Genomic DNA, 20829 nt, shown 5'->3' with positions numbered 1-20829 from the left:
TATCCAGAGAGCAGTTTTGGCTCAAGGAGGGAACCTTACACATCACTAATAAATAAAATCTAGGCAGAGGTTAAAAGGCCAATGAAAAAAGACTAAGGAAAAAAACCACACACAGAGAAAGTAGAGGGAGAATTGGTAAAGAGAAAGATCACCCGGCCAGTGTGGCTCAGTAGCTGAATGTCAACTCGGGAACCAAGAGGTCACCGGTTCTATTCCCATTCAGGGCCCATGTCTGGGTAGCCAGCTCAATCTCCAGTGGGGGCGTGCAGAAGGCAGCCAATGGATGATGTTTCTCTCTCATGGATGTTTCTATCTCTCTGCCCCTCTCCCATCCTCTTCCCCCCCACAAAAATAAAATAAAATAAAATAAAATAAAATAAAATCAATAAAAAAGAAACCTCTATAACCATAAAAGAGTTATATGCTACTTAGACCAGATAGTTGAACAACCTTCCGAACATCCTTCCAGACAACCTTCCAGTAGGAGCTTGGGCTGTGAGGGCCGAGCCCCTTGCACAAATTTTGTGTATCAGGCCTCTAGTATTAAAATAAAAAAGAGAGATAGAGATGGATCAAAAAAACCAAGGAAGTAGTTTCTCGAATGAGTGTTAGCCCGGGAGGAACAAGGAGGTGGCAGTGGATGGTAATTAGAACTATAGTTCCAAGTTCTGGCTGCTCTGGGACCAAGCAAACTGCCATGTGTATTTGTGATGTTGCTAAGTATGATGGTCTCAAAGGCAAAGTACAAGTGATCTAAAGAATACTAAGAATATGACAACAGAAAGTATATTACCATACTTTTTTTGTACACAGTATTTCTTCTAGTTCACTTTCTGCTGTAGAAATGCCATTTGTGACTGAACAAAATACTCATAAGAAGTAGAGTAAATGAGAGCTGTTGGGTGCCAGCCACAGGCAGGCAGAGCACAATATGCTCCATTTTCATCACTAATACTTGGACAGCCCCTCTCCTTCTATTCAAGGTTGGTACTTTAGCTTTCAGCTGAGCTTTTTTTTTTTTTTTTTGTGTGTGTGTGTGTGTGTGTGCGCGCGCATATGTGTGGTGGCATTCAATGAAGAAGCATTCAATGAAGAAGCCCCAAATCCACCACACACACACACACACACAATATCGACCCATTGACAAAGGAATTAAGAATAAAGAATAAGCTTAGAAAGATGGATCCCTGTCTGAGATGTCAAGTGTGATAATGCATATCTGCAGAAATTTCATCACCCTAACCATATATATATACCGTGAATGTTCCATTTATAACCCCAGGCAGGATTTTCTGCATGCTAAGCAGTCCATCACTGCTAAGAAGGCTAAGTACTGGCAGGTGCACCCTTCTGCTTCCACCCTGAGCTGGGAGGTCTGCTGCCTGCACTGCGTCCTATTCCCCTTGGACACTCACAGCTTGCAGGCTCACGCTGAAGTCAGAGAAGAGAAAAGGTGAAGGCACATCCCCCACCCCAATCCTGGCGCGGCCCATCTGACAAAGTCCGCCTTCGCTGTTTCACTCACAGTCTGGTCCTCAGCCGTTATGACCTCTCTGCCCGCAGGATGTTTGTAACAGGGAAGGCTGCTGCAACCCCTGGAGCGAATGTTCCAGGAATGTCACTGCAGCCCACACCACTGAAAAGCTAACTTCCTTCCTTCCTTCCCAGGATGCTTTCAGGGTGTGCAAAGAAGCCACTGCCTTTCCCATCACATTTCCTGCTGCCTCAGTCAGCTCTGCAACAAGAGCTCTATCTCCCACTCCTATGCAGATATACGGAGCATTTGACAAACAACAGTTTGGCTTTTCTGCAGGCTTAGCGTTGCTCAAAGTTGTGCATTAAGTTAGGGACAGGTTCTGTATATGATTCTAGCATCATTCCAAACTGGTGCTAATGGCTTCCTTTGCCTTCAAGTTTCTGTCTAGTGCTTTTCTAACATGTGGGAGACTTGCTTTTGACTGACCTGCTTGTGAAACTCGAATGAAACTATGCCAAACTATAAAATACGGAAAGGACACAAGAAAGAACATTCTCCATTTAGTTCTGCACAGGCTTGCCAATGCGCTGCTCATGAGTAGTGGTGAATCCAGGGACTCTAGGAAGCTGTCCTCTTGCTTATTCAAGTTGGACAAGAGAGGAAGGAATGGAGGAGTGCTTAGAGGAGACACTTTTAAGAAGAAGGGGGGCCCTGCCAGCGTTGTTCAGTGGTTGAGCATCGACCTATGAATCAGGAGGTCACAAGTCAACTCCTGGTCAGGGCACATGCCCAGGCTGCAGGCTCCTTCCCCAGCGTGCAGGAGGCAGCTGATCGATGATTCTTTCTCATCATTGATGTTTCTATCTCCCTCTGCCTTCCTCTCTGAAATCAACAAAAATATATATATTTTTTAAAAATAAGAGGGGCCCTAGCTGGTTTGGCTCAGTGGATAGAGTGTCAGCCTGCAGACTGAAGGGTCCTGTGTTCCATTCTGGTCAAAGGCACACAGGCCTAGGATTCGGGCTTGATCCCCAGTAGGGGATGTGTAGGAGGCAGCTTATCAATGATTCTCTCTCATCACTGATGTTTCTATCTCTCTTTCCCTCTCCCTTCCTCTCTGAAATCAATAGAAATATATTTAAAAACAACAAGAAGAGATACCTTATGACAGAGGGAAAAGTGGAGGCAAATATATACCAAGTAGGGGGCCTAGTGACAATTGTTTTGAAATCATTTGCCCTCAAGCTCTGGGGAATAGAGAAGAGAAGAATGAATTAATCTTAACAACTTCATTGAGATATAATTATCATGCCGGAAGTTCACTCATTTAAAGTATACAATTCAATAATTTTTAGTGCATTTACAGTATTGTGTGATCATAACCATAATGTAATTTTTGAATAGTTTCCTCATACCACAAAGGCACCGTGCACATTACCAGTCCTCTCCCAGAACTCCATTCAATGCTCCACCCCCTGACAACCACTAATCTCCTTTCCGACTCTCTGGATTTATCTATTTTGGACCTTTCCTATAAATGAAATCTTATAATTATGTGCTCTTTTGTTTCTGGCTCCTCTCACACAGCATAATATTTTCAAGGTTCATCTGTATTGTAGACCTTATTGGTACTTTAATCCTTTTTTCAGTTGAGTGACATTTAATTGTATGGATAGAGTATATATTGTTTATCCATTCATAAGTTTATGGACCTTTTGTGCTGTTTTCCAGGATGAGTAACCTGAGGCACATTATTTTACCTCTTAAGTTTTCTGATTAAGAGGTTAATAATTAAAAGCTACCTCACAGGGAAGTTGTGAAGATTATGTTAGTTAACTGAGCAGGCATTTTGTCAACTGTACAACCAACACAACGCTAGCCATTACTACACAAGCTCTACTGCGTGACCCCATTACGGGACAGTAACAAAGTGACATGGAAATTCATGGCTGTGGTGACTATAAGGTGGAGGCTTCCAAATCGCTTCTAACCAGGAACAACTTGTAGCAGAAGGAAGAAACACACACAAGTTCTAAAATCCAGGCTGGTTTGAGGTCCAGTAACAATGAGGATCTTTAAGAGCAAAACGGTGTACCTGTGGGCACTGTTACTCCTTAAAGATGAATTCAAAGTTTACATTTCAAAAAGCAATGCTCTGCATTTTTCAGGAGAGACCTCTTAAGTTTTCTTATTAATTCAACTCATGTTATTAGAATTCTGTGGTGTATGAGTTCACTGAGTTAGCAGACGGTAAGCAAGAAAATGTGTGAAGAAAGGGAAAACAGACCTGGCTCGTGTGGTTCAGTGGTTACAGTATCTGCCTACGTATGGAAGGGTCTCAGATTTGATTTCTGGTCATAGTTGCAGGTTCATTCCCTGGGCCCATTTGGGTGCAAATGTGAGTCAACTAATTGATGTGTTTATCTCTCTTGCTCTCTTTATCTTTCTCCCCCCCCCCCCCCCTTACTCCATCCCTTCCACGCTCTCTTAAAAAAAAAAAAATCATTGGAGAAAATATTTTCAGGTGAGGATTAAGGAAAAAAAAAAAAAAGAGCCTTAACCAGTTTGGCTCAGTGGATAGAGCGACTACTTGCGGACTGAAGGGTCCCAGGTTCAATTCAAGTCAAGGGCATATACCTTGGTTGCAGGCACATCCCTAGTAGGGGGTGTGCAGGAGGCAGCTGATCAATGTTTCTCTTATAGATGTTTCTAACTCTCTATTCCTCTTCCTTCCTCTCTGTAAAAAAAAATCAATAGAATATATTTTTTAAAAAGAAGAAGAAAGGAAACATTCATGAGCCTATGCAGAGTAGATTTCCTTTTCCTTCTTTTTTTCCTGAAAAACAAGGATTCCAACTCAGATTTTGGATGGGGATTGTAAGAAAGGAAATCTGGTCACCATCAGAAGATAATCACTACAAGAGTAAATGTTCTTTGATGAGAACACACTGTCCAGTGGGTACCTGTGTGTGCTGGAGAGCGGGGAGAGAGTAGTGATAGGAATACTGAGGAAGTGGGGCAAGATGAACACAGGTGATGGTCAGACAGCCCAGGAGTACCAGAGAAGGACGGAAACCCAGGACCCCTAATCCTCATACTCAGCATATCTCCCTTTCCCAGGAAAGGGTCTTCTTGGGCTGGCTGTGACCAATAGATGTCAATCAGCAGCACTGGGGGATACTTCAATGTACACAAATTCCTTAGAATTTTTAACTTACTTTCTACAACTGTTTACATTGCTAAGAATTGTTGCTAAACATGTTTTTGGTAAATAACAAGCACTGATTAAAATCCATTAGGCTTTACTTCTTCAATAATAAAAGCATTTCTTCCTTCCTTTGCCTCTATGTCTACTATTCAATATGCCTACTGAATCCAATCTTCTCTCAGTCAGTTGTACAATTCTCTGTACAGATAGCCAAACCCCTCTGTGCTCCCACAGCTCCTGGGCCTAACTCTATTCAGCACTTGTTGGATTGTATTTTGTACTACCATCATCCATTTGAATGTCTCTCCGACTTCCTAAACTCCCTGCAAGGCAGTGATTTTGACCTTGTTCTTCTCTATCTCCCGGGCCTCGCTCAGTGGGTAAGCGGGTGAGAAAGATGAGGAGCTGCACACCAACCTCTGCACCAATTTGGTTTGTTCATCTTTTATCTTTAACTTTTCTTTTCTATTCAATTCAACTTGATTTCATTACCCTGAACCATGACAGCATTTGCTCTTTCTTCTTTCTCACAAAATACTCCTCTGCCAGTGGCAAAGCTTGAAGACAAAAGGCAGATATAGAAAACAGAGAAATTAGCTGCATGTCTGGGCACTTTGTGCAATGGTACCTTTGTTCTGTTTGAATCCTCACCAGAGGATATGTTTTTATTGATTAGAGAGAGAGAGGAAGGAGAGAGAGAGAGAGAGAGAGAGAGAGAGAGAGAGAGAGAGAGAGAGAGAGAGAGAGAGAAACACATTGGTGTGGAAGAGAAACATCGATCAGTTGCCTCCCGTATACGCCCTGATTGGGGATCAAACCCACAACTTGTGTATGTGCCCTGCCCAGGAATCAACCCATAACCTTTTGGTCATATATGGGATAACACTCCAAAGTACTGAGCTACCAGCTAGGCCTGCAACAGTATCTTAAACGGGTTTTTTAAATTAAGGTCACGACTGTTGATGAGAATATGATTTTAAAGCAGCTAGAAAGAATAGGGTGAAAATAAGAGTTGGCCAGTTTAACACCCATTTAAAACACCAGTGATAAGACAATGCAGTCAAAGGGGGTACATTTCGCATGTGCTTGTTTTCCTTCACTCTCACCACCCCCAGGTGAGAGCCTAGCCACCTTCTGATCTCTGTCACTCATTCGTTTGGAAATATTTATTGAATGCCTTCTATGTGGCAGGCACTGCAGACACCCGGAGAAGGACAGGCAAAAGCCCTTGAATATATGGGGTAAGCATGGCTCCCTCAAGAGGCCAGTGTGAATCAAGATTAGAAAAGGAAGGAGGAAGCACCCAAGATGAAGCTGGAGACGCCAGCAGGAGCCAGACCCTGCAGGCCCTTTTGGACTAAGTGAAGGCCTTCAAACTAAGAGCCTTGAAGGTGACACAGGCAAGGACTTAAATTTTAAAACATCATGCTAGATATACTTAGTGCAAAGCCCCTCAGCCAAAGGAGAGCATGGCGTCACAAAGGGATGCTGTCTCAGGGAGAGGTTTCAGGCCTGTGGGAAGGGCTGCACATTTCGCTTTCATTTGCAGGACCAAGGAACCAGGATTGGCACAAATCTGGCACGCGCCACAGAACATACGGCTCCTCTGGAAGAAGCCGGCATGCATCAAGGCCCAAATCTGCTAATGAAAGCCTCCTGCTCTCTCAGTGGGCTGGGAGAACACAATGTATTTTCTTTATTGCTGCTGTCCTTTTGCTCTTGCTTTGACCCCTTCCCTACACAGCACATGAAAACTCACAGTGGGACCTCATTTTCTGGAACCTAAAAATAAATTTCCCCAATGAAATTATTTTATGGTTTCCTGCAAACAGTGTTTCTTTTTAGTAAACTACCATCTACCCTTACATAACCTTTCCTAGAAGAGTATGCTGAACCTGTCATTTATTTTTTTTTAATTTCTCTTTATTGCTGAAGATGTAGATGTGATGATCTGTTTTCTCCATGGACACCTTCTAACCAGCCTCCTCCCCCTCCCCCGCTCTTGAGGCCTTCACTACACTTTTGTCTGTGTCCATGAGCTATGCATATAAATTATTTGGTTAATCTCTCCCCCAGCCCCATTCCTCCCTTCCCACTAAGAACTTGTTATTTAAAGCTCAGGAGAATATCTTTAGTAAAGGAGATGACTTTACATACCACATTACTGTTGGAAGAGAAAGTTATACTGTAAAGTACAAAAAAAAAAAAAGGAAGGAAAGTCTCTTGCAATTTAATGACTGTGGTGCATCTTCCGGACTGGCTGGGTACAGGCACCTTTCTTTATGCATATAATGACTTACTCACACTGAGGTGATGAACATGCCAAGGAAGAAACTGGATTTAAGCACCACGAGAAACAGATTCCTGGAGAAAAATAAAAAGCCAAAGAGCAAGACCAGCCTCCCCTAGAAATCACACAGAAAGGTGGGCACCCATCGAAGCACCATTCGGCTTTGTAAAAGCTAATGTTTTGCACTACTTGGTACGGAAACTTTTAAATTAATACAGTGTAAAAATATAACCCGGGTTCCTTTTATGCTCCTTGCCCTCCCCCACTCCCATGAGGTACCACTCTTCCTGCCAATGGCAGTTTTGTTCTTTTACATCCACGTGTCTGACTTAGTTTGGAGTTCCCCAAAACAGACAGTAGGGGCAAAGTTCCAGTGCCATAGCAGAGAGGATTTGCCCAAAAGAAGAGGCGGTTTCTCATGCCAGAGCTCCACCATGCCACCTGAGGAGGCTGGCTTTGTGTGGCATAGACTAGGGAGAGGTTCATGCCTAAGGACATTGTCCAAAAACAATGGAGATTTTGGTGGCAGCAAGCAATTAACTACACGGGGGCTGGTAGCTTCATGGCATTATCAGCAAAAGGAGAAATGATGGGCCAGCCATACATTTAACAGAGAGACATCCAAGAAGAGTGCTCCTGGGACCACCCTCAGCCCAGAGGGTCCAGAAGGTTGAGAACACACCCTCAGCGGCATCCACTCAGGAATAACCAGACACAGGGCGGACATGAAAACATTCCCCAAGTCATACACCGATCCATCAGCAAAATATGGAAGCCTTACTGACTCCAAGGGCTTAAGCACACCTTTGATCAAATACTTGCTAAACAATAAGCCACTTTAACCAAGGAGGAAGTCAGGAAGTCAGGCTTAAAAATAAAATCAGATTCGTGCCTCCTGGCCCGGAAGGCTGTGTGCATAGCCAGGGCCACACCCTCTCTGGAGAGACTGGAGAAAGGAGCACCCAGCTACATGGGGGTGGAGGGAGGAGCATAAAGGCCCTGAGCTTGAGAGCATACACACCCACCTGGTAAAGGTGGCTCAAGCACAAACTTCGATCAGTAAATGGTGTATGCAAACCCAGGGAAAAACCCTAGGAAGCCAGTCTACAGCCTAAAACCAAGGGGGGAAAATCTGAGTAAGGAGGTCATAAAGTAGGTAACGTAGATAAAGTAGACTTCACAGGACTAGTCCGGCCAAGTCACCAAAGAGGTAAACAAGTGACCAAACAAACAACAACTTCAAGGAACTTCCTCCAAAGAGAGGACCGAAGGGTCAGCATTCAGAAGTGCTGCAATATTTTACTCAAAATGTGCTTTTTTTTTTCAAAAAAAAAATTATGAGGTAGGCAGAAAACAAAAGAAAAGCCAGAAACCAAAAAAGTACGACCCCTCTCCTACCCCCACTCCTAAAAAACAGGCAACAGAAACTCACAGGTGACCAGAAGTTAGATTTAAATGACAAAGACTTGAAAGCAGCCATTATAAACATGCTCAAAGAATTGAAGGAAGCTATGCTTACAGAAGTAAAGGAAGGTATGATGACAATGTCCCATCAAATAGAGAATTATCAATAAAAAGACAAATTATGACATATAACAATACAAGCACATGGAAATTCTGGGACTAGAAACTACAGTAGCTACAATGAAGACTTCACTAGAGTGGCTCAGCAGTAGATTTGAACTGGTAGGAGGAAGAATCAGCAACCTTGATAATGTATGAGACTATCTAATGCAAAGAACAGAAAGAAAACAGTAACGGAGCCTCAGAAAGGTAGGATAGCATTAAGTGTCCCACCCACACATCATGAAAACACCAGAAGGGGAGGAGAGAGAAAGGAGCAGAAACATATTCAAAGAAATAATGGCTGAAAACTTCCCAAGTTTGATGAAGAGCACTTACGAATCTATACTTTTAAGAAGCTCAGTTATCTCCAAGTAGGACAAATTCACACTCAGAATCATCAAAAGGTTGGAAGCCAAAGAGAAATTGTTGAGATCAGTAAGAGAAAAACACCTTGTCCCACTGTGGGACAGCTGACTTTTCGCCAAAAACAACAGAGGCCAGACTGTTGAAAGAAAAATGAGGAAAAGACAAATATGTTTTGATTGGGGAGGAGAAAATCCAGAATATCTGAGAAAAGTCTTTAAAGGCAATAAGAATCCTTAGGCAAACAGAGAAGAATGGAGAAGAACTGCCTCAGCAAAGTAATGCTGAAAGAAAATATAAAGAAAAATAGAAATTTCAGTTGTTAAAAAATTTTACCTACAACCTGCCTTTTCATTAAACAGAGACAATCTCTCATGCATGTGGCTTGGAAGTTTATGAGAAGTTAAGACATACATTTCTCAACCAGACCTGCTAGCAAGCCGTCCTGCATTTAAGGTGATTTATGAAAAATGTATAGAATCATTGGCTAGTTCTCAGAAAGGAGTTACTAAATCATTATTTAGAGCTTGTGAGTATGTAGCAGGTGGGTGGCATGGAAAGCAAAGTAATGTGAGATTAATTCCATAAGGCAACCAGAGAATTTACTCATTCATATTTTTAACTGAAGATTTCAAAGCCTGTAAAAACAGTAAGCACATTTGGAAGAAATGATAGAAGGCTTCCTGAACCCTGATTATTAGTGCTACAAAATAGGTAAGTATATGAGGCGAGAATTTGAAGGTACGTTATGAAAACTTCGGCATAGAAATAATCCAAATGAAACCCACAGAGACCATTTATTTATACAATAAGCTTTCTCTGGCTCTCAGAAAAGGTTGGAATTTTTTTCCTGTGTATTTTAAATGTGATTTTACTATCGAGTACTGTTGGTCTTGTCCAATAGAAGCAAACTCACTAACCAGGTACCAGTGATTTAGATAAAAGATATCTGAGAGAGAAAGGGGGATGGGGCACCAGGGAAGCTCAGTTGATGAGCTAACTCAGAGAACCTGCTGATTATATTCAGTGTCCTAGCTGCACCTCTCTCACCTACATCTGCCACTTCCCACTGGAAGCCTGTAGTCAGATATGGACACAAATTACTACAGAAGAAAATGGCTAATTTACAAAGAAAGTAAGTGGTGATGGCAGCAGCCCTACTGAAGCATCCATCTTATATAAAAACTGCTGTTTGAAATTTTAACCCTGCTATTTTGGCTTCTGTAAATGCTTGCTTGTTTACAGAATAATAAGGAAAATAAGACTACTCCCATTCCAGAGAGGCCATAAACCTTCCCTGGACAAAGTTATCAGTGCTGGTGCCAGGCCAGGACTTTGGTTGAGGACTCAAATCCCCAACACATAGGGCTCTTTAAGAACTTGCAAAGGGGACTGGAAAAACCCTTATTTGGGAGACAAAGAGCTAGAGAAAGCATAAGTAGGAATGCTTCCTCCATGTTTCTTTGCCCAGAATTTGAAAGGCATTTTTCTCTGGGCCCGCCCATAATAATAATAATAAAATGTGACTCCATTTCTCTAAGCATTGCTTGGTTTTTCTCTGGTTTTCTGTAACATTATCAGACAGTGAAGGGAAGTGACCCAGAGGTCTATAATCCTGATGAGCCATTTGATAATAGAAGAAATTTTTGCAAACCAACTGCCTGCTCAAAAGCAAAAGAATTAAATTACAAATATAAAACAAAACAAAAAGAATATTTCCAAAAGGAAATGGATGTTGATGATGGCATAGAGAAATAATGGATTTTAGCTATGTTCAACAGCTCATATTCAGAGTAGAGGATAATAGCCACAGGTCTGTAGGCCTATAAGTTGCTATTATATAGAGGGGAAACTCATTTGTCCAAAAGTGGAGATTAAGAAAGCTCACTAAATAAAAGATTTTCGTGATCACATTTGCCTTCTCTTGGCAGGCCAGGTGAGGTCAGGTCAGAGGTTTTCTTAAAGAGAGGAAGCCTGAAAGGCCACCTTCCTGGGTTCAAGTGTGAACTTCCCAGCGATGTCATGTTGGGCGGGTGTTGCACTTCCTCAGTACCCTCAGATTCCTCTTCTGAAAGCAGCACACGGACTGCACCTCCAAGGGTACGTGGAAGCCGAGGAAGCCTGAGTCCTTAGCCTGGATGAGGCACATTCTACATGCACTTTGGGCCACGTTCTCGTTCTATCTGACCAGCGGTAGGAGTGTTACTAAGGGCCCCACACAGACCATCAGTTCATAAGAACTTCGTTTCTCTCCCTTTGGAAAGGGTTGGAACATCTGGTTCATCGTAAGCAGAGCATTTAAAAATAACCACTAATGAAGTATTTATGTTTTCCAATACTTCTTCTGCTCGCTGCCTCTACTGCTTTTCTCCCTGCACGGGTTCCGGGCAGCAACAATTAGTGCATCAGAGACGCACCAATGCCAAAAGGCCTAACGTCTGGAGTGCTGTCCACCACCCCTATTCAAGAGACACTCAATTTTCACATTGCAACTTGTAATATATATATAATTTTTTTTAAAGAGAGGAAGGAAGAAAAAGTTAGAAAAATGGATGAGAGAGAAATATCAATCAGCTGCCTCCTGCACACCCCCTACTGGGGATGTGCCCGCAAACAAGGTACATGCCCTTGACCGGAATCAAACCTGGGATCCTTGAGTCTGCAGGCTGATGCTCTATCCACTGAGCCAAACCAGATAGGGCCACATTGCATATTTTTAAAGTAGTAAAACATTTGTTTTGTCTATTCCTGGGATAAGTTTGAATAATGGTTTTGAAGTTTGGAATATTCTTTATGCTGCTGTGCTCCAGGGTACATGCTTTCCATAAAGTGGTTATGAAGATTAACTAATAAAAATGAAGCTACTGTGTGTGACCCTGCTTCAAATAGTGCCTGACACTCTGTGAGTGCTTTAAATGCTGGCTATAATGGTAATGATATTATTTGATTTTAACATATTTTAGGTTAGTATTGTAATCATCACATTATTTCATTAGCAATGCAGACAGGCCGAGGGAAGAATGTCTGGCTCTAATTCAGTTCATTATCTCTCTGGCAAGAAATTATCTGGGCTCACAGGCAGGAGGCAGGAGCATTGCCACTGACACCACTACGGGGTTCTCAGTACAGCTGCCCCTATTTCCCTGCCCCAATTTTCCAGTTCATAGTCAAAGCCACAATTAACACACCGAGAAACAAGTGCATAAAGAAACACATGTGTGATCACACATGAAAATACACTTTTTCTGTACTTCACCTAGGATGATACTCAGAAATTAAAGAGAAACTTTCCACCGAAGAAATCGGTTTGGCTCAGTGGATAGAATGTCGGCCTGCAGACTGAAGGAACCCGGGTTCAATTCCAGTCAAGGGCATGTACCTTGGTTGCGGGTATGTCCCCGGTGGGGGGTGTGCAAGAGGCAGCTGATCAATGACTGTTTCTCATCGATGTTTCTAACTCTCTCTCCCTTCCTCTCTGTAAAAAAAAAAAAAAAAAAAAATCAATAAAAATATATTTTAAAAAAGAGAAGAAAAAGAAAGAGAAACTTTCCTAAGAAACTAAGAAGCAATCAACAAACTAAATAAAATATGATACTTTCATTTAGTGGAATGCACAGCAACCATTAAAAAGTGATGGAAAAGATATTCATGAGAATATGAGTCAGACTTAAAACATCATGATCCTATCTCTTAGAAGTATACATGTAGAAAAGGACTAGAGGAGATTAAGTCCTCAAAATACCAAAACTAGCCTTAATCGGTTTGGCTCAGTGGACAGAGAATTGGCCTTTAGACTCAAGTGTCCCAGGTTTGATTCCCAGTCAAGGGCATATACCTTGGTTGTGGGCACATCCCCAGTAGGGGGTATGCAGGAGGCAGCTGATCAATGTTTCTCTCTCATCGATGTTTCTAACTCTCTATTCCTCTCCCTTCCTCTCTGAAAAAAAGAAAGAAAAAAAAAAAGAAAAAAAACACACAATAAAATATATTTTAAAAATACCAAAACTATTTTTGGTGAGAGAATTATAGATTGTTTAAATTTTTCTTCTTTTCTTTGTTGATACTTTCCATAATTTGTTACTTTTGTAATCCTAAAAGGAACCGTGAAATAGTGAAGTTCCAGGGAAACCAAGATAGGTGGCCATTTTAATGCTAATATTCTAAGTCTGATCAAGGCTGGGGTGAGTCTGTATCTAGGAGCCAAAGCCACAACCTGCAGTCCTGCAGTCAGTGTAACCAAACTGTCCTCAGGCTGCTGGGCGGAGGTGCAGAGCCCAAGCAAGTCAGCGAGCAAGAGAAGAGCTAGAGAACTCATGCAGCCTGAGAGACAGACCTCTACAGACCTCGGTCTGCTACAGTCTGATCTTCCAACAAAGCTTCCCACATCTCAGTTGCCACAGCTGTACCCTGCTCAACAACACACAGCCACTCCATCTCATCAAAATGTGTCCTCTAGAAGGCAATGTAGCGATTATCGTAGCAAACATTAGCTGTGTACAGTGATCGCATTGTGGCAGCTCACCTATGAAGGAGTCATGGTACAAATGGACACGATGGCCCATAAATTAAGCACTACTCGTTTAGATAGGTGTACACTGTGAATTCCCAAGACTACTGGGCTTTTGTAAAGTTAAATTTAGAAAATGGAGTATTACTAGGAAGTCCTTTGTTTTTATTTCTCAGATTTCCTTTTCTGTCATTTAATATAAAGTGTCAAAGAATGCTAGAAAGTCAATTGCTTGTTTCTTTTGTCCTCTCTCTGCTACAGAAAGGCAGAAGGTTGTGTAGTTAATCCAATTTCAGGTTCATCTCCTTGCTGCATCATGTCTTGGTAACCAGCTAATTTCTTTGTAAGAATAAGTGCTGCTAAATTATAATTTTAGATCCAAGCAGTATAAATTAAAACAGTTTTCCTTCTATTGATAAACTACATATCTACTTGTCAATGATAATTTGGTTTGTTTTGGACAACTACAACTTTGCAAATTGTATAGTCAACATGTTAAAATATATGGAAGTTTTTTTTATAAATAACTAAGAAAATAAAAAAAATTCTGCTTATAGAATATGTAAGATTTAGAGTTTATTACATACACCAAAAATATAGAAAATATTCTTCTCACAATGCTATACTTTAAATATTGATAAGTACAGGGCACTAAAACTTTCAAATGCACTCAGAAACACCTGTGACTCCAAAAGCTTAACTTTATATTTTAGGTAAGATCTTGTTCTTTTTCATATTAATAATTTGCCCTACGTTTGGTAGGTCATGAAAACAGTGATTGGAAATAGGCCTGGAAACAGTTCTTACAGTCTAGAACTAGTTAACTCACATGTGCAATGCTTGAAGTTCTAGTTTAGAATCTTAGTCTGGCCACTGTGGAAAGTAAACAACATTCAGCACATTTAATGCTAAGACAGGGGGAAGTCACACTTGTTCTGAGACTGGTTGGGCACCTGATTTTCCATTCATTTTCCCAACACCCATGAAGAACAGGTAGATTGTATGATCCAGACACAGCTACCCTGACTGAACCAGGGCATACGAGTATCTTAAGGCTAACTCACCTTTTTGATTCCTCAAAATTCATCTTTTTTTTCCCTAGTAAATAAAGTGGAGTCAGAAGTTGGTGAAGGCCAGAACAAGTACAGGGTCAGAGGCACGGCAAGATTTTCTACCCTCACATCACATTATCACTCCCCCAAAATGTTTATTTTTTAAAATGTATCTTTATTGTTGAAAATTATACATATGTACCCCTTTTCCCCCTATTGACCTCTGCCTCCAGCCCAGATCTTCACCACACTACTGTCTATGTCTGTGGATTATGCATATAAATACTTTGGTTAATCTCCCCACCAATGTTTCTCAGAGTAGGATGGACCCACCTGTGCTAGGATTATCCAAAAATGAACAGAATAGCTAAATCACAATCCTTAAGGGTTGGACCTGAAAATCTGCATTTGTAACACACTCCCCTAGTCTTAGAAATGCTGCCATATTGTATGCTCTCCCAAATGATGACTACAGCAGCATGCCATGTCTACATGTAGTTCTTCCTGTTAATATCATTTATTATAATCTCAGCAAGGAAATGAGATGCTTGAAAAATTATGACGAGAAGCCCTAACACCTGTGTCAGGGATACAGCACGATCTAGTGCTACGAAATCACGATACCTGAGTTTTGAACCGCTTTCTTCTGAAAGTTGTTTTCTGTCTCCCGGTATGGTAAATGCTGAAGTATTGTCATTGCGATCTAGAGTTTTAAAGTGTTAAACAAAAAGGCATCAGTAGGGATTTACAGTACACCTAGCTTGCAGGGTCTGAGTTTGCATAAACATTCATGAAGTTCAAGGTGTCTTTACAAGAGGTGAGTCCAAATAATCTGCAGGAGAAAAAGGTAACCTATTGGTATGCTTCCACCCTCCCAGGGGCACCCACCACTTATCAAAACTCACTCATTGCGTGGAACCCAAAGGTGTCACTGAGAACCTGAGACTGAAAAGGTCAGAGGCTTAACAGGCCTCAGGAAAACGAATGGGGACAGGTCAGCTGTTGCTACATCGTTGACGACTGTTAATCATCATACCAAACACACTTATTAGCTTCACTTTGGAGACCTTAATTAATCTGATCTTTTCTAAAAGCCTGGGAAAGGCCAGCTCACTTGACACACTTCTATTACTCGGCGTTTTTACCTCCCCGCTGCATCAGTTGCCATCTCTTCCCCAGTGAGTTTCTGGGAGGCAGAGATAGCATTTTCTCTTCTGCATCTGGCATTCAAGAGGGCACGCACAGACACAGGCAGCTTTTCCAAAAAGGCCACATCCTACGGACAAGACAACTGAGGAGCAGAGAGATGAGGACATGCTTCTCCTGGAAAGAGGACTTGGGAAGGAAGGAAGCAAGCAGCTCTCAGATACAAGTGGGACTAGATGAAGTTAGAGAAAGACAGATTTTAGCTGCTCATATAAAGGGGAAAAAAGATTCAAACCATGAGAAACTATCTAGAATAGGAAATGTGTTCTTTAAAAAGGAAATATGCCCAATGTATGGAAGTATGGGAAAAGTGATTCAGAGAGTGTTTGGGCCATCCCTTGGAGGAATGACCACATGACCTATAAAGTTCCCCCAGAAGAAGACTCCATGAGCCTGTCCCTTGAGATAGCTTACACAGCTGGTAACTGGTAGAAAGAGGATGTGACGCAGCCTTACATCAGCATTCCCACTAGACCACATGGATGCCTTTGAAAGACAATGAGCTAACAGGTTCTGACAATTCAAAAAGCATTCCATCAGGCTTCAGTTCCAGGGCAAGGTGGAGTAAGGACTGACTTTTCCTCCTGCCTGGAACCAAACAACCATATGATGCATATGTATGCGTGAATCTGCAACCTGGGCATGTGCCCTGACTGGTTATCGAGCCACCACTTTCTGGTGTATGGGACGATGCCATGCTGGTACCTGGACCTCAAATTCCAGCCTCCAGAATTGTGAGAAAAATACATTTCTGTGGTTTAAGCCACACAAATTTATGATATTTTGTTATGGCTATCTGAGATGACTAATATATACTAATAAAAGAGTAATATGCTAATCAGACAAGGTCAACTGGACATCTTCTGGACAAAGCTGCAGCGGCAGGGGCCAAGGCAGAGGTGATTAGGAGTGATCAGGCTGGCAGGGGAATAGTTAGAGGTGATCAGACCAGCCGGGGAGAGCTGTTAGGGGTGATCAGGCCAGCCGGGGAGAGCAGTTAGGGGTGATCAGGCCAGCCGGGGAGAGCAGTTAGGGGTGATAAGGCCAGCCAGGGAGAGCAGTTAGGGGTGATCATGCCAGCAGGGGAGAGCAGTTAGAGGAGATCACACAGGCAAAGTGGTTAGGGGTGATCAGGCCAGCAGGCAGGCAGGTAAGTGATTAGTAGGCAGCAGTCCTGTCTGATTGCTGAGATCATGCCTAAACTGGCAGTTGGACATCCCCTGAGGGGTCCCGGATTGGAGAGGGTGCAGGCCAGGCTGAGAGATCCCCAAGAAAAGTGCGCGGGGGGAAGGAGGGGGGATATGGGATGTAAAACACAGAGGAAAAGAGAAGAACAGATGTAACAAATAGAAAGCAAACAGCAAGACAGATTTAAACCCTAAAATATCCATGAACACATTAGTACCTCTAATAGCACTTCACTCACTCTCTTAATGGCTTCTTTTTCTACCTCCCTCATGGTACTATAAGCTACTTGATAATAAGATTCTTATTTTCATTTCTTTTTATATCTCCAATACCCTCCCACAATGCCTAGTACACAGTAGAAACTTGATATATATTTATTAAGTGAGTGAACATCAGCTCAGGTATCCAAAGAATAAAAAACATTGCCCTCCTATGAAATGAGCAAACAGAGGAGACAGAATATAGGTTAAACATATGAGTGTATAATGCACAGATTATGTATTTATATACATAATGAGAAAACCTCTTTTCCTTAATGTAACGTGTTCAAATGCTAGTGTCCATTTTCAGTCTTAAGCTCCTGACCATGCAGTCCAGAGGCCTTGCCTAGCACAGTAGAGGGAGAGAGGCCAATTATGCGCAATCTACACCAGAAAGAGGCTGATGTCTGGGCCACCTCTCCCTGCTGAGGAGTGTCACCCATCTGTGCAAGGACTGGGCCTTTGATTTTATGCACACAACACACAAGAACTATGTTTTTGCGTCTGGGGCTAGGAATGTGCTATGCCTTCTTGATTAAAGGTTTAATAAGCTTCCATTTTATATTCATACCAGAAGTAATCATCTAATATTAGCAATAACCACTGTCTAATAGTAATATATTAGAAGAGAGCACTTCAGCATGCAGCTAAACCGGATAAAAGATTATGGAGAAATTCTTGAAGCAACAATTTAAACTAAAATAAATGGCAGTTTCTAACTGTGCACGCTAGATGACTGCTGGGTTTTTGTTAATTTGTCAATCTTTCCTGGTAAGGGAAAATGTATTCTCCAGAAAGATTCTCACTTTCCAGATGGTGCTGCTGCAGGAAAGAAAAAAAAAAATTGTCACAGAGCACACTACCGGGCTTTCTGCCCATGGGCTGCCACTAAAGGGGAGCCATGCCCTCCGTCCAGACCCAGTAACTCTAGGGGGTGACCTCCTCTTGTAGATAAGATGCAAGTAGACAAAGCACGCTTCTTCCAGGCCAAAAGCATTCTTGCCCTGGATGAGCAAGCCCTGGGAATCACTGCAACCCGCACAGCCAGGAGCACAGAGATCAGTCGAATCTCTGGGCTAGACACTTCGCCTACACCAGAAACAAATACAGTGTTTTGCTGGGAGGAAGGATCACCACAGCAGGAAATAAACTGATAAACAAAAAGTGCATCAAGGCTACAGAATCAATTTCTGGACATGGAGAAAATCATAATCTGATCACTGAGGACTCAGAATGAGAGAAAATATCCTGATGCTGGATGTGGAATTTTTCTTACATAAACCTTTAAAAGGCCAAATTTCAGTGTTTTTAGTTCTAGAAAAATCTAAGATCTATGGTAACCAAGAACTTCCAATGCACTTCAGATTTCCTTAAACCTGAATCGTGTAATCAGGTTGGCTTTGCATGGCCTAATTTCTTTCTTTCTTTCTCTTTCTTTCTTTCTTTCTTTCTTTCTTTCTTTCTTTCTTTAAAATATATTTTATTGAGTTTTTACAGAGAGGAAGAGAGAGGGATAGAAAGCTAGAAACATCGATGAGAGAGAAATATCGATCAACTGCCTCTTGCACACCCCCTACTGGGGATGTGCCCGCAACCAAGGTACATGCCCTTGACTGGAATCCAACCTGGGACCTTTCAGTCCGCAGGCTGATGCTCTATCCACTGAGCCAAACTGGTTTCGGCTGCATGGCCTAATTTCTTAAATAGGGCCATGCAGACGGCCTTTTAATAGCAGTTTTAAAACTGACCTCAGAAGTGGGTCTCCCTCACAGATTTGAAGCACAATGAAGGGCATTCGTTGCCTGAGCTACATGAGGGTAAGTAAAGGGATCTGCTCAAGCTACCAGAGAGACCTCACCATGAGCTCATTGTTAAAGAACATTTAATTTATAAGGAGAATACACTTGCTAACTACATACTTGTGGAAAATGTTCTAATAAAGTTCAAGATCAAATGGTTCTATACTCCAATTTTACATGTATAAAAACTCAAGTTAGAATATTCTTCAAAATGGAATTGTTCTAGTCTAGAGATTGCCGAATTACTCAGGATACAGTTTCTCTAGAAATATCTAACATGAAACAGGGTCAAGAACGGTCTAATTCAAAAAATAAAATGTATGAAGCAAAATCCAGCATCGCTGAATATGAAAATCAAACTCAAAATCAAGTGAAATCATAGAAGCAACAGAAAAAAAAGAGAAACAGAGTGGGTGATAAGAATGCCAAGAGGTAGGTTCAGCACCTGGGAGAGCAAAAGTGATCATGAGGATAAGAAAGAGGACAATATAAGAAGAGCCCAGAATCCTGGCCATTTCCTACCCATCTCAGAGGCCCTGAGGGCAGCATGAATCCACATAACATTCATAATGAAGATGCCCGGAGATAAAGATTGGCTGAATTATCTCCATACCCTCTATTTAATATACAGCTGACCCTTGAACAACATGGAGGTTCGGGGCACCAACTTCCCATGCAATTGAAAATCCAAGTGTAGCTTTGACTTCTCCCAAACTTAAGTTGCCCCTCAGTATCCGTGGGGGAGTAAAGAATCCATGATCCCCAGAGGTACTAATATCCATAGATGCTCAAATCTCCTACATAAAATGGAATAGGTCAAGGCGTACAGTTGGCCCTCCGCATCTGGGGACTCCCAACCGTGATAGAAAACAATACAGGTATTTATTGGGAAAAGGCCATGAATAAGTTAGTGGACCTGCGCTGATCAAAACTGTGTTGTCCAGGGGCCAACTGTAATGCGGACATCATGGTGAAGAGGGATTTGTAGGCATTATCTGGACAAGACAAGTCCTCATCTTGTACTGCTGGGTGTAGGAGGACCATATGTGAAGGGTAAATACATGCGATGAGTGTGAGAGAGACACTACATGCCATGGGTTATTTTATTGACTGCTCGTGTTGGGACAGGATTTGCTTTGTATGTCAGAGGCAGGATTTAGGAGGAAGATCTAAATGCTGTAAAGTAAATATTTGATGTCAATGATAACTCTCCTCACCTGAAATGCATGCATAGATTCATCCAGAAAGTAAAGAATTTTTCACATCAGTTGAGGATTAAAATAAAGCATTTAAATTTAATTTGAGCCTGTTCATAAACACACCAAATTAACAAATGAGTGCATGACATAAACTCAGTGTAATGCAGAAAAATATAGGCAGGTCAGAGAAAACGCCATTAAGGTGCCTCCAGCTTACTTACCCCTGTTTTGTCTGCATTTGTCCTTAGATTACACAGATTTCAAATTCAAACAGGACAACAAACAGCCCTAGAAAAAGAGTTTAAATGAAATATCCCTGGGAGACCTCTACAGACATTACAAACCCATTCTATGTACCCTGTTTCCCCCAAAATAAGACAGTGTCTTATATTAATTTTGCTCCCAAAGATGCACTAGGTCTTATTTTCAGGGGATGTCTTATTTTTCCATGAAGAAGAATACGGTACACATTTATTGTTAAATGAAAATAAAGGAAATTTGTTACCTGTATATAGTACGGTAGTATGGTAGTTGTCAACACAAACCAGACAAACTGTGAATCCTACAGTGTCAAGAATTTACTCATTTATTCAATGACAATCATGTCATCATCTTCTGGAACATCATCATAACAATCCAATTCCTGAATTTCCTGGTGAATTTCTTGTGACTCCATTTCTTTCAGAATCAGTGGACCAAATCTCTCATGTTTAG

General features: G+C 41.7%; 1 protein-coding gene across 2 annotated transcripts in view; it reads right to left on the bottom strand.

Moving 5' to 3' along the window:
* Nucleotides 1–20829, bottom strand: part of SH3GL2 (SH3 domain containing GRB2 like 2, endophilin A1) — a 173426-nt gene that overhangs the window by 52168 nt on the left and 100429 nt on the right. Inside the window, exon 2 of one of the 2 annotated variants that reach the window (XM_084898087.1) lies at nucleotides 15088–15166. The exons of the other annotated variant lie outside the window; for it this stretch is intronic. The gene's annotated coding sequence lies outside the window, so the exon portion shown is untranslated. The remainder of the gene's footprint in view (nucleotides 1–15087; nucleotides 15167–20829) is intronic. 2 annotated transcript variants of the gene reach the window in all.

The sequence above is a fragment of the Pipistrellus hanaki genome (assembly GCF_964339955.1).
Source record: "Pipistrellus hanaki genome assembly, chromosome: 11".
NCBI classification, from domain to species: Eukaryota; Metazoa; Chordata; class Mammalia; order Chiroptera; family Vespertilionidae; genus Pipistrellus; species Pipistrellus hanaki.
The sequence above is the reverse complement of the archived record's forward strand: the minus strand, read 5'-3'. Positions and strand labels throughout refer to the sequence as shown.